This window comes from Coptis chinensis, chromosome 4 (assembly GCF_015680905.1).
Source record: "Coptis chinensis isolate HL-2020 chromosome 4, ASM1568090v1, whole genome shotgun sequence".
Lineage (NCBI taxonomy): Eukaryota > Viridiplantae > Streptophyta > Magnoliopsida > Ranunculales > Ranunculaceae > Coptis > Coptis chinensis.
Genome location: NC_141459.1, coordinates 29964490 through 29976825, shown reverse-complemented (window position 1 = coordinate 29976825; position 12336 = coordinate 29964490). Strand labels below are relative to the sequence as shown.

General features: G+C 37.1%; 1 pseudogene; it reads left to right on the top strand.

Annotated features, from left to right (window-relative positions):
* Nucleotides 1-4606: 4606 nt before the first annotated feature.
* On the top strand, nt 4607-6473 carry LOC147503124 (bax inhibitor 1-like; annotated as a pseudogene).
* Nucleotides 6474-12336: the final 5863 nt, after the last annotated feature.

The following is a 12336-nucleotide window of genomic DNA, read 5'->3' as shown; positions in this document are numbered from 1 at the left end:
GAGATGTTCTGGGAACGAACTCGATGTGATGCTCTCCGAGTTCTTCAGCCCATCTGGCCATGCAGGCTATTTTGTTGTTAGAACTCAAAACCTGCTTGATGGGTACATCTGTTATGACCTTGATGTTGTGAGCCTGAAAGTAAGGTCGGAACTTCCGAGCAAAGTACAACACAACATTGTTTTCTCTATTGCAGAGTAATGTTTTTCTGCATCTGCCAATATCTTGCTTGTGAAGTAGACTGGCTTTTAAATACCCTCGCTTTCGCAAAAGAGGACCGAGCTAATGGCAAAGTCGGTAGTTGCAAGGTAAAGTCCCAGTGTTTCTCATTCATTTGGTTTGGACAGGACAAGCAGAGTTGATAGATAAGTCTTCAGGTCGTTGAAGGCTTTGTGGTATTCGTCTGTCCATGTGAATGTTGCGCCTTCTTGAATATTTGTAAGAACGGTCTGTATTTGTCAGATGCACGTGAGATGAATCTGTTGAGGGCTGATACCATGCTCGATAGCTTGTGAATTTGTTGCTTGGAAGTAGGCTCTGGCATCTCCAGGAGAGCTCGTATTTGTTCTGGATTTGCTTCAATGCGTCTTTGTGAAACTAGGTATCCTAAGAATTTCCCTGAGGCTACTCCAAATACGCATTTTGCTGGGTTGAGCTTCATTTTGTTCTGGCGCAATCTTTCAAAGGCTTCTTGTAGGTGAGAAATGTTATCACAAGTCTTTTCGCTTTTGACTACCATGTCGTCTATGTAGACTTCCATGGTGTTGCCCAGCAAGTCTTTGAACATCTTTGTGACTAGCTTTTGATAGGTCGTACCGGCGTTCTTCAAGCCGAACGGTAGGACGTTGTAGCAGAACGTTCCTTGTTCGATTATGAAAGACGTCTTCTCCTGGTCTTCTACTGCGAGTGGTATCTAATTGTATCCACTATATTCGTCCATAAATAATGATAGAAGTTTATGTCCGCATGTTTGATCCACCAGGATGTTAATGCAGAGTCGTACCTTGCCATTTTTCTTAAGGACGGCTACAATGTTAGCTAGCCAGGTCGGGTACTCGACTTCTCTGATGAATCCAATATTTTTTACCTTTTCTATCTCTTCATTGATAGCTTTTTGAAATTTGAGTGCTAGTTTCCTAGGTCGTTGTTTGATAGGCTTTACAGTTGGATCTACATTTAATTTGTGGCAAGCGACCTGAGAGTCGATTCCTGGCATATCAATATACGACCAAGCAAAAATATCTTTATTGATAGATAGAAATTTGACAAGTTGCTCCTTGAGCTTGGGGTCTAAATCAACCCCTACATAAACAAACTTTGGGTCATCACTTGTGCCCAAATTAACTTTTTCTCCTGGTTCAATTTGTGCTTGTTTCCCCTTGAGCTTGTCTACTACTGATGCTGGAGGGCTGGAAGCTTTAGGATCTTGTAGCTTTGAGATTTCTTCTGTTTGGACAACCTGAGTTTTGGTCGTGCTTGTTGCGCTGACTTGATTGCATCGATAAGCTTCTAGTTGGTTGTTTCTGAGCTCCATGATGCCTCGAGGTCTGGGGAACCGCAGGACTTGGTGTAAGGTTGATGGAACTGCTTGGATCCTGTGAATCCACCTGCATCCTAAGATGGAAGTGTAGGACGACTTGACGTCAATCACACTAAAACATGTTGAGGTCTTGACCATGTCTTCCTTTTCTCCAATGAAGACTGGTAGGATGACGTCTCGAATGGCATCTATGCGGTCTCTGTTGAACCCATAGAGTGGTGCATTTGATTATATCATCACCGAGTCTGGCAGTTGCATATCTTTGTATGTTTTATAGAAGAGGATGTCGCAGGAGCTGCCTAGATCGATTAGGACTTGTTTGACTGTCTATCTGTTGATCTTGAAGTGCACCACCAGGGCATCATTGTGGGGTAGGCACACCTTGTCAAGATCTTCCTCAGTGAATGATATGGAGGTCGTGGATTGAGAGTTGGTAGGAGTGATCACCTCAGCTTTGTGGGAGAGGTGCTAAATTTCTTGCAGTGCTCCTACACGCCTTCGCTTTTCACGACCTGAGGTCTCATTGCTGGAGGTGTCTGTAATCATGTGGATTACCTTTTCCTCATTGTGATCGGAGGAGTGTTGTCTCCTGTTGTGTCTCGACCGACCTGGAGATTTAGATCGTCGGCCGTTTCGCTCTGCTCCTTTCGGCGGCTGGTCGTTTCATGGCTCCGCTCCTCGCTTACATTGCGGTTGGCATTCATCTTATGCCTAAGGCCGCTTCCAAGCAGGAACTCTTTTAGTTTTCCCTATTCGACTAAGTTTTGGAGGTAGTGCTTGAGACTCCAACATTCATCGGTCTCATGGTGGTGGAGTTTGTGGAAATAGTAGTATGGACGTTCTGGTATTGTTATCACCTTGTTGATGTTTGGCTTGAAGTAAGGTGTTGTATATATCTTCTTCAAGATATGGCTTGGCACCCTGGAAAAGTTGGAGAATTCTCTTTTCGTATAGGAGGGCTTGTGGGAATTCTTGTTGTTGTTGCCTGAGTGTTGATGGCTTTCTTTGGGTCCTCACTTTCGCTTACTGCAATGACTTCCTTGCCTTTGTGCTGGGCCATCCATATTCTTCGTACTTGATATACTTGTCGACTCTGTGGTACAGGTCATCTAGGCGTTCTGGCTTGTTGCGCATGAGAGATCCTGCTAAGTCAGAGTCGTCTAGGAAGGTGTTGGTAAATGCAAAAGCTTTAAAGCTATCCTTGAGGCCTAGCTCCATTGATAGGATCAGTTCCTTTTTGAAACGTCCTAGCTAGGAAAGCGCAGATCGTCTCGCCGTGTGCTTGCTTCCACCGGAACAAATGAAGTCTAGGTCGCCTTTGTTTCTTCTGTTGCGGGACTAACGGCTTTTGTGAATGTCTCTGCCAGCTTGTCGAAGTTGTTAATTGAATCAGGAGTGAGCGTGTATAACCATTCTAATGCTCCGTCCTTCAAGCTAGCTGGAAAGAGTTTGCACTCCGGTGTCGTAGATCGGAGCTGCAGACGGTCTGCAAATGATCCGCTAAAAACGAGCTACGTCTTTGGCTCGGACATGAGCTACCGTCATACAACGGGGACTTTAGTTGGATGAAATCTGAGGGAGGCTGCTTGTCTCTGACTTCAGTGGTGAATGGTGACACCTTGTATGACTGGAGCATCTATCTTCTGAGTGATCTGGGTTATGCTAGACTTTTTGCTTGACTTCTCCAATCTCTGGGCGAAGTCTTCTAGTCGTTGATTGGTGGTGGTGGTGAGGGTTGTAACTGTGTTGTTCTCGATTGCGATTGCGTATGGAGTCATGTTGGAGGTGTTGGAGGTGGTTTGCTTGCGCGCAGCTTGGTTCTCTTGCTGGAGTGTGGTGAATGATTCGCTGAGGAATTTGACCTGATCTACTAAGGCTTGTAGCTATGCTTCCATTGTGGTTTTCTTGACTAGCTTCGTGGGCTTGAGAAAAGAGTGTGTGTATTTTTCTCAAGGAAACGAACAGGTAGACGGCGCCAATGTAGAGGTTTGGTATTTTGGGTCTACGACCTGATGTTGTGTTTGATAGGGAATGGTTGCACTCTTTCTTGGGACAAGAGTTGCCTACGTATCAAGTTTCTTGGGACCACTTGAATCAAGTCTTACGTAGTTCATCTCTCTCTACTTATAGATGTTTGAGTTAACTTTCCTTATTTGCTCCAGGCCGTTATCAAATGTAGATCCATATTTTGTGCTATCTTGATGATTCGCCATTACTTATGATGTTACAAAGTAAATGACTCCTTGATTGGTGCGTTGACTGAGCTTCAGGATCACGGTGGATCATTTGCTTCCATATATGGTTGTGCTTGATACTTGGGACGACCTGAGTCTGGGTTGTTGTGACGTACTAGTGGTGTGGTACGAGCTGGTGGGGTTACAACCTGGGTTTGGACATGTGTGTTGTAGTGATATAAATGTAGAATGGAGGGTACTTACAATTGCTAAATGAGGATAATGTTTATTTTGTTCCTTTCTATTATGGAGCTTGGGTTGTGGTTCAATTTTCCAGCAAGGTGTTTTACAATGGAAACAAAAAGGGTTAGTAAACCTGAGATAAATTACCGTTTTGTTTGGTTGTTTTAACAGAACACTAGTACAAAAAAGGGCTTTTGTGATTGTTTTAAAATGTTATTTGTGACTGTTCTATTCAAAACGGTCACAAATTGCAGAAAAGGGTTTTTGTGACTGTTTTAAAATGTTTTTTTTTGTGATTGTCGTTTTTGAAACGATCACAAATGTTTTTTTTTATAGGAAAGACGGTACATATGCCGCGTATTATTTGTGACCATTCCCCCAAAACAGTTACATATTTGTGACTCTCTTGGACCCAAATATTTCGGCCCACTGACTAAAACAACTTGAAACATAGCCCACATTCGGTCTCCCCCTTCCTTCCAATAGACAACAGTTCCAACCATTCCATAAACACTTCCAGGTACGAGAAAAAAAAAAGGAAAAAACTGCTCGATCTCCCACTTGCGCGTTTAGGGTTTCCAATACACCTCGTCTATTTGTCATTCATTGTCTCAAAAAAATTCAACCCTTTCTCTCAAAAAAAAAAAAGGCATGGACTCATTTTCTTCATTCTTTCCATCTCAATCTTCATCAAGAGGGAGTCGATGGAGTTCTTAATCATTGAAAAACTTTTCTGCTCAAAAATCTCTGGTATAATTTTTTTATTTTATTTTTTTTGGTTTAATTTGGTGCAAGTTAGGGTTTATGTTAAAATGGTGTTTATCTGCATTTGTTGATGAATATTGGAGGGTTATTGACAATGATTGGATGTATGGGTAGTATTTTGGTTACTTTCAACACTTGCCTTATGAAGAGGTATTATTATTGTCTAATTTTTTTATATTTGGTATGGAGGCTATAGGTGTTAATTAATTGTAGTTTTTTGGTGATTAAACAGAAGAAGAGACTTTCTCTAATGATGACATCTGGTTTACTTGAAGGCGCATCGATTGGTCCTTTAATTGACTTGGTCATTAAGGTTGACCCAAGGTGTGTATAATTTAGTTTGTGTAAATAAATATATTGGAATGCTATGTTTTAATGCTACGTGTTGTCTGATGTTGATCATGTAATGTTTATCCTAAGGCTTAAGAATTAAAAGGAAGTTATAAGTTGTCTGTTTTGGCAAGAGAAGCTATTGTTGAAAAGTAATTGACTCTTAACTGATGTAATAGGAGTTTTTGCGAGAATGATGGGATCACTTTCTTTGCGGGTACTAAATTCAAGGTTCTAGATGCTTAGTCAAGTCCTTAGTGTCTCAGTACTTTCATAGTTGGCACATTTAATTAGGGAAAGCCCTTTAGGATTTGACCAAGGCCCTTTTGGTTTGAAAGTGTTTACTTGATGGGTTCATTACATGAGTTTTAACAAGAGAACACAAACGGTAATTCCAGTAGCCCACCCTATTGTGTAAGTTAACTTTTAGCATATTTGTTAGCATCCTTGGTTGGCTTATACGGGATTGGTGGCATCATATCACAGCTAAAAAAATAGTTGATGAACAACTTTTAATCTTTTATGATGAGAGAGAAATCAGGAATTAAAATTTTGATGGGCCTTCATTGGTTTTTTCTTGCATGCATTTTTTTATGACTTCATAAGTATTGTATTAATACCATGCTTCTTAACCTAAATGGAATGGTTGCATCACTTGTGCGGGAGATGATGTGGATTTGTGCAATTGGTTTTTTTAGACAATAATTTCATGGATTCGAATATTGTATGACTTGTCTTTGATATTCACTTAATGCATTGATACTCACTCGTTGCCCTCAGGCTACTTAATAATGTGAAGTCAAAATTGGGTTTGTTTGAGTGTGTACATATATAATGTTGAGAAAATGATGTTTGTGAGAACACGACTCGGTGCTTTTTTTCTTTTTTGGAATTAATGAGTTTTACACTTAATTAAATTTGTTCATTGCTGTGGCAGTATTTTGATAAGTGCGTTTGTTGGAACTGCAATCGCATTTGGCTGCTTCTCAGCAGCAGCCACCTTAGCGAGGCGTAGGGAATATCTTTATCTTGGAGGACTCTTTTCCTCTGGTCTCTCTATTCTCTTCTGGTTGCAGTTTGACGTGAATGTGACTTGGTCACAATTCTTTCTTAATCCATTCATTTGTATATTATTAAGTACTTATTGATTATCTAAGTCTTATGTCTATGTTTGCTACTAGAATGTTCAATGGAATTAGCATTTATGAATGTTATTTGAATTTTAATGAATTATATTTTAGGTGTATATTTGTTGCAGGTCCAATTCAATGTGAAATGTCTGTTTTCAAATATATACAGGTTGTTTTTTTTTGAAATTTTTTTAACATTTATCACAGTTTTGCTAGAATTGTCACAAAAGAAACGTTTTTTTGTGACGGTTTTTGAGCAGTTGTTACCATTTTATGTGGCAGAGATAGGCTAGTCTGGAACAAATATTTGTAATGATTTTGGGGAAAAAAAATAAATGAGCCCCACTCCGTCACGGTTTTGGAAAAAAAAAACAGTCACTGTTTTTAACAGTGATATAAAGTCTTTTTTCTTGTAGTGGAAACATTAAGGTTTTGCTTTCTTTTCTTTTCTTTTTTCATGATATTTCAAAAAATTCTTAATTTCAGTTTTCATTTGCTTACGGATAATTACAACTGATACTCTCATGTTGAATCAAGGCTTATTCTATCATGTTCAGAAAAACATACTGATTGGTTTAGGACGTTCAGCGCATTGCGATCAAATGAGTTGCTTTTGGTCTAAGATTATTTTACCAATGGCAGCCTACGTTACCTCTTACATGGTAACACACTAGCACTCTCTTTTGAGCTATGCGATCGATTTCCGTTAATTTTCTATTCATTTTTACCTGTTTTTAATATTTGGACTTTATCAAACAGGTGAAATGTTACATTCAAATCAGTAGGCTTGCACATTTGATAAGCAAGTGTGACCAATAGTAAATAATTTAGATCATGTTCAGAAAAGCAATTAGATATTAAGAACGTAAACCTATTGGTTTGATTAGATTGGATTTCATTTGCTTTCACTATTGATATTAACCACGCATTTAATTTGGAATGGTTTTTCAAGTATTTGGTTTTGTCAGTTTACTGTGAAATCAATTACACATGCAATGCAATCATATTTACTTATTGGTTTATGTTAGAAGCTATATTGAAACGTATTTACGAATATTTTATTTTCAACTTTTAAACTTGTGTTTATTTCGTGGCAAAATATCAGGGTTAGGCTTCAAAGTACTATGTTCACGTGGTTTCTATTAATACAATGTTGGTGTTTGATGCACGAATAAAAAATACACATTTGGCTTAATTAGGATTTCCAACTCTTCTCTTTGCTAGCTATGTTTTTCACTTTTTCTTTTTCTAGGCATAAGATGAGAAATCTTTAGTCCAAGTTTCAGCAATGGTGATATTAGAGCATCTCTAGGTGGTGGTAGTATCTTTTTCAAATTTGAAGTCGAAATTTGAAGAATTTGGAAGCAAATTTTGACCAACTCTAGGTGGTCGCAAATTCTATTAGCAAAAAACAACTCACGCGACATTACCACTGTCGCACGACAGTTGGAATGTCGCATGTACAATTCCAAAACAACCCACGCGACATTAGGAGTGGCGCGCAACCATTCCAATAAAAAAAAAAAACCCACACGACATTAGGAGTGGCGCGCGACAGTACCACTAGCGCGTAGTGCTGGTCAAAGTCAAAAAAAAAAAATTGGGGCGACATTTGCAATGGCGCGCGAAATTACCAATGTTGCTCCGCATCCGCATCCAGATTGCCAAATTTGCAAACAATAATGTGAACGAACATGTTATATGACCGAATTTATTACCACCTAGAGTTGGAATTCCGGAAAATTCCGCATTATTTCTTCAAATTTGAAGATTTTGATAGGTGATACTACCACCTAGAGATACTCTTATATAGCAGTGTAGTTAAGCAATCCATATTAATTATATGCCCTGGCTAAATATATGAAGGTGTGTGCTCTATACGCGGTTCCTTGATAATTGATATATTGTCTACGGTTAGTTACGACGTGGTGCGCTTTATATGTTCTTAACACCATAGTTACGTCTATATTTTTACTCAAAGTACATCGAGTGTCCCTTTATAATTAGCATACTTTGTTTAATTCATATCCTTTTAGCTAGGTGTTCCCTGAGTTCCAAAGTGAAAAATACTATTGATTTCAATTTGTTTCGTCTGTTATTTTTAGGTTTGGTGAAGTTGTTCTGCGGAATTGTTGTGCATTGTGGGTCCTTTAATTTCTCTCTACATGAATAAAGTTTGTAACAGGTTTGATGGTGAGATAGGAAAAGAGATTGAAGAAGGTGAGAGATCTTTTTTGTTTCCCCGGAAAGAATCGCTCAACACAACTGCTCAACCATGATCTAATGAAGGATAAAGCATGAGATCAAGTTAAGAAGACCAACATTCAGTGTCGCACTCTCGGTACATGTCTCGATACATGTCTTTCTCTTTCATTCATTTGTTTTTTCTTTTCATTTTTCTATTTAGCCAATTGGTTTCCTTTGTTGGCAGAAAATTTTGTAGATGGAATAACTTTTTATAAGGTGCCTTCATATTATTTTCTAGGCGTTGATCATTGAATAGTAATAATATACACTATGGGGCAATTGTTAAGACTAAAGAGCGTCTTTGTAAATCTTAGTACTTGACTGCCCAAGCATAAATAATTAATCCATATTACTTATACTTATTTGAGATGCTCATAATGTAGTTGTGAAATGCACTTTTGATTTTCAGTCCATTCAAGTAATATACACTATGGGGCAATTGTTAAGACTAAAGAGCATCTTTTTAATTCTTAGAACTTAACTGCTAAAGCATAAGGAACTAATCCATATTACTGATACTTATTTGAGATGCTCATAATGTAGGTATTAGCAAACAAATGAATTCTATGTAGTAGTAGTTTATGGATTTTTATTCAAATCATTTAGATCTTCCACAAAAAATTGAAATGATTAGGTGTTTTGCACAATACTTCTTAAATTTACATTTTTGTTGGTTATTTAAATGATGAAGTCTTTGTAGTATCTTTTATTGGTGTTAAAAAATTCAATTCTATAAGAACTATTTTCATGTAGTAACTCCTATCGGTGTTTGCAGACGGCCTTCATTGAATTGATCCTTTTAATTGTACTTATATATTTGCAGATTGGCTTAATTACATAAATATGCAACGTACTTAGGTCCATTTAACACTTGTATCAACATACAATTTTTTTTAACAAACATATCAATGTACTATGCCCGATTTCACAAAAATAGCAATCTGTTAGCATCCGTCAGTTAAGTGATGATGTATCCATTTTTTTTTTCAATTTCAATTTATTTGTATTTTCCACTAGGCAAACCACCTCAGCATTTCTACCACCTCAGCCGAAACTTACCCATATAACCCGTTTTCATCATCTCTTTCACCCATTTTCGAACCCATTTACATATGTACCCATTTACCAAAAAAAATTCTTATACCGTTTCTTTTTTCATAAACCCTGCTTCCACCTTTTCCTTTATGGTTCACAATGAAGTGACGAATAATCATACACATTCAGAACCTAATTTGAGGCAACTTGAGTCTGGTATAAAGTGTTACGTGCCTATCGTTGCTTCATATAGGTTGCAAGGTGTAAGACCGTGTTTCCTCTTTCATCTTTCAAATTTACAATATATTCTTTGTTGAGCTACTTCAACTTTTTGATCATGACTTCAAATGCTTCGAACTGGTTGTTCTTAACAGCAAGGTGAAAAGTAGTTTCACCACAAGTAGTTATAGTATCAATTAAATCACCATAACTAGAAATCAAGTCACTTATGACATCTAGTCTACCTCTAATAGCAGTGTAGTGAAGAGGAGTGTTTCCATTTCTACTTGTAAGGCGACAGTAATCTCTATTGACTTTCAAAAGCTCCTTTACAATCTCTGAGTAACCGTTTGCAGCTGCAATGTGTATGGGGGTGAATCCATCTTGATTCAACTGTCCAATAAGTTCTGGCTTCAATCCTATGATAAACTTCACAAAACTAATATGCCCAGCCAAAGTGGAAACATGTAAAGGAGTTTCGGTAGATTCCAGTGCAACAGAATGGAGCATAAGGGGGTTGATCTGTCTGTAACACAGCGGTCGGGTTTGTTATTTCGTTCACATTTCAATGAAATTGCAAAATGTTATTTATAAACAAAACTAATCTGATCACGTGAAGTTTGTGAAAATGGATTTAGGTGAGAAAATAATGAAAATAAAATAAAATATACTTTGATTATGGAGATAGAAAATCTGTTTGAGCGAATCATATCTCCGTTAAAAGAGTTAGTCTCGATTTTTTTATCCCTAATAACGACTCTTCATCTCTGAACGAGCATTATTAGCGTGTGAAATCGATTCAGAATCCTATCTCTGGGTGAACTTACTCGATACCTAATCGTTATAATTATCGAAACACTCTCCCTAACGTAGATAATCCTCACTCGGGTAGAGTTTCTGCTCTGAGATTACAGAACTAAATTGTTATTCTAATTAATAGAAAATAAAGTTGAATTAAAACATTTTAATTAAAAACTGGAAAGTAAATTCTTCATTATACTAAAAAAACAGTAAACTACTATACTCCTATGATTGAATGCTAACCATTCAATGAGAAAAACTAAAACTAGACCCTTCTATTTATAGTTTTTTTGACGGTCTAGATTCAATCCATCTAATCTAAATCTAACGGTTATAAATAAAATATAATATCCCAGAGAATATTCTAGAAAATATTCTAAAAATATTCTAAGGAATATTCCAGAAATATTATAGGGAATAGTAATGGGCTTGGATTAAATAGTAACAGGCTTTGTCTTTATCTTCATATTCCAAACTGTACGACCATTTTTTGGAAGTTAGATACTGTTACATAGAGTTTTCTGCGCTGATCATTTTAGCTGGTCAAATACTTGAATCAGAGTTAGGAGACGGAAGATATCGTCTTTTGAAGTTTTCTCCTGACTTTTGTAGCTGGCTTAGGGACTCAAGTTTGGATTCTTTAACTTGTTTCATGGTTCTTTGAGTCCATGAGCTTTGCTAGCAGTTTGGAGCTTTAAATGAGCTGATACTGAAGATTTCAAGTCCAAGCTTTATTCGGCTGTATTTCTTGCTAAAACGCAGATTTTGTGTGTATTTTAACGTTGATTGTCGAAACCTGTGAAAACATGAAAATACAATTAATTTACATTTATTAAACACATAATTGACCCAAATGTAATATCTTTACAGAGTTTAAAACACAGTTTTGGGTACTTATCAGGGGTCTTCTTCGAGCAATTTAACTAAGTACTCCACATTTCCTGTCAAAGCAGCCTGAAACAGTTGCCTGTCCATCTTGAATTGAATTTAAGCCTTAATTAAGGTTTTTAATTAGTAACTAAAAGATGACGGTTTAGTTTTTTTTGGTAAAAGGGTCTATATGTAAATGGGTTCGACAATGGGTGAAAGAGATGATGAAAACGGGTTATATGGGTCAGTTTCAGCTGAGGTGGTATGCCGAGTGGTAAATACAAATAAAACGAAATTGGAAAAAATGGACACATCATCACTTAACTGACGGATGCTAACAAATTGCTATTTTTGTGAAATTGGGCATAGTACATTTATACGTTTGTTAAAAAAAATTGTATGTTGATATAAGTGTTAAATGAACCTAAGTATGTTGCATATTTCTGTAATTATATATCTGACGGCCTTCATTGAATTGATAATTTTAATTGTACTTATATATTTGCAGATTTTGTAGAACAAGTATGTTTAGTGGGAGTGGAGAAGAGGAAGCACTGTTGGAATAATTGGTTATGAAAAGTCTACTCTAGGTGAGTTTGAGTTTGGTGGATATGTTTTATGAATTTATTGGGTAAGGAATTGGTACTAGGCAATACTTTATGAATTGGTTTACATTTATATTTCCACCCTATTCTGGATTAGGTAATTGATCTTAATAATTGAATAGTGTGGTATCCTCACTTTCACTTCCTCTTTACTGTATTGCTTATATTGAAGGATATATATTTTATTTTACTTTATCACTGTGTATGCACTTTGAACTAAAAGGAAAGCAAGAAGGTTTAGAAGCAAAACTAAAATGGCTATTCAATGGTGAAAAGCAAGACATGGAAGACAACCTTTAAAGGCATCTCATAAAATTCCGTTTGTCTCTTGAGAGGGAATAAACTATGAAATCAAGTGCTAGACAGAGGATAGTTGTTG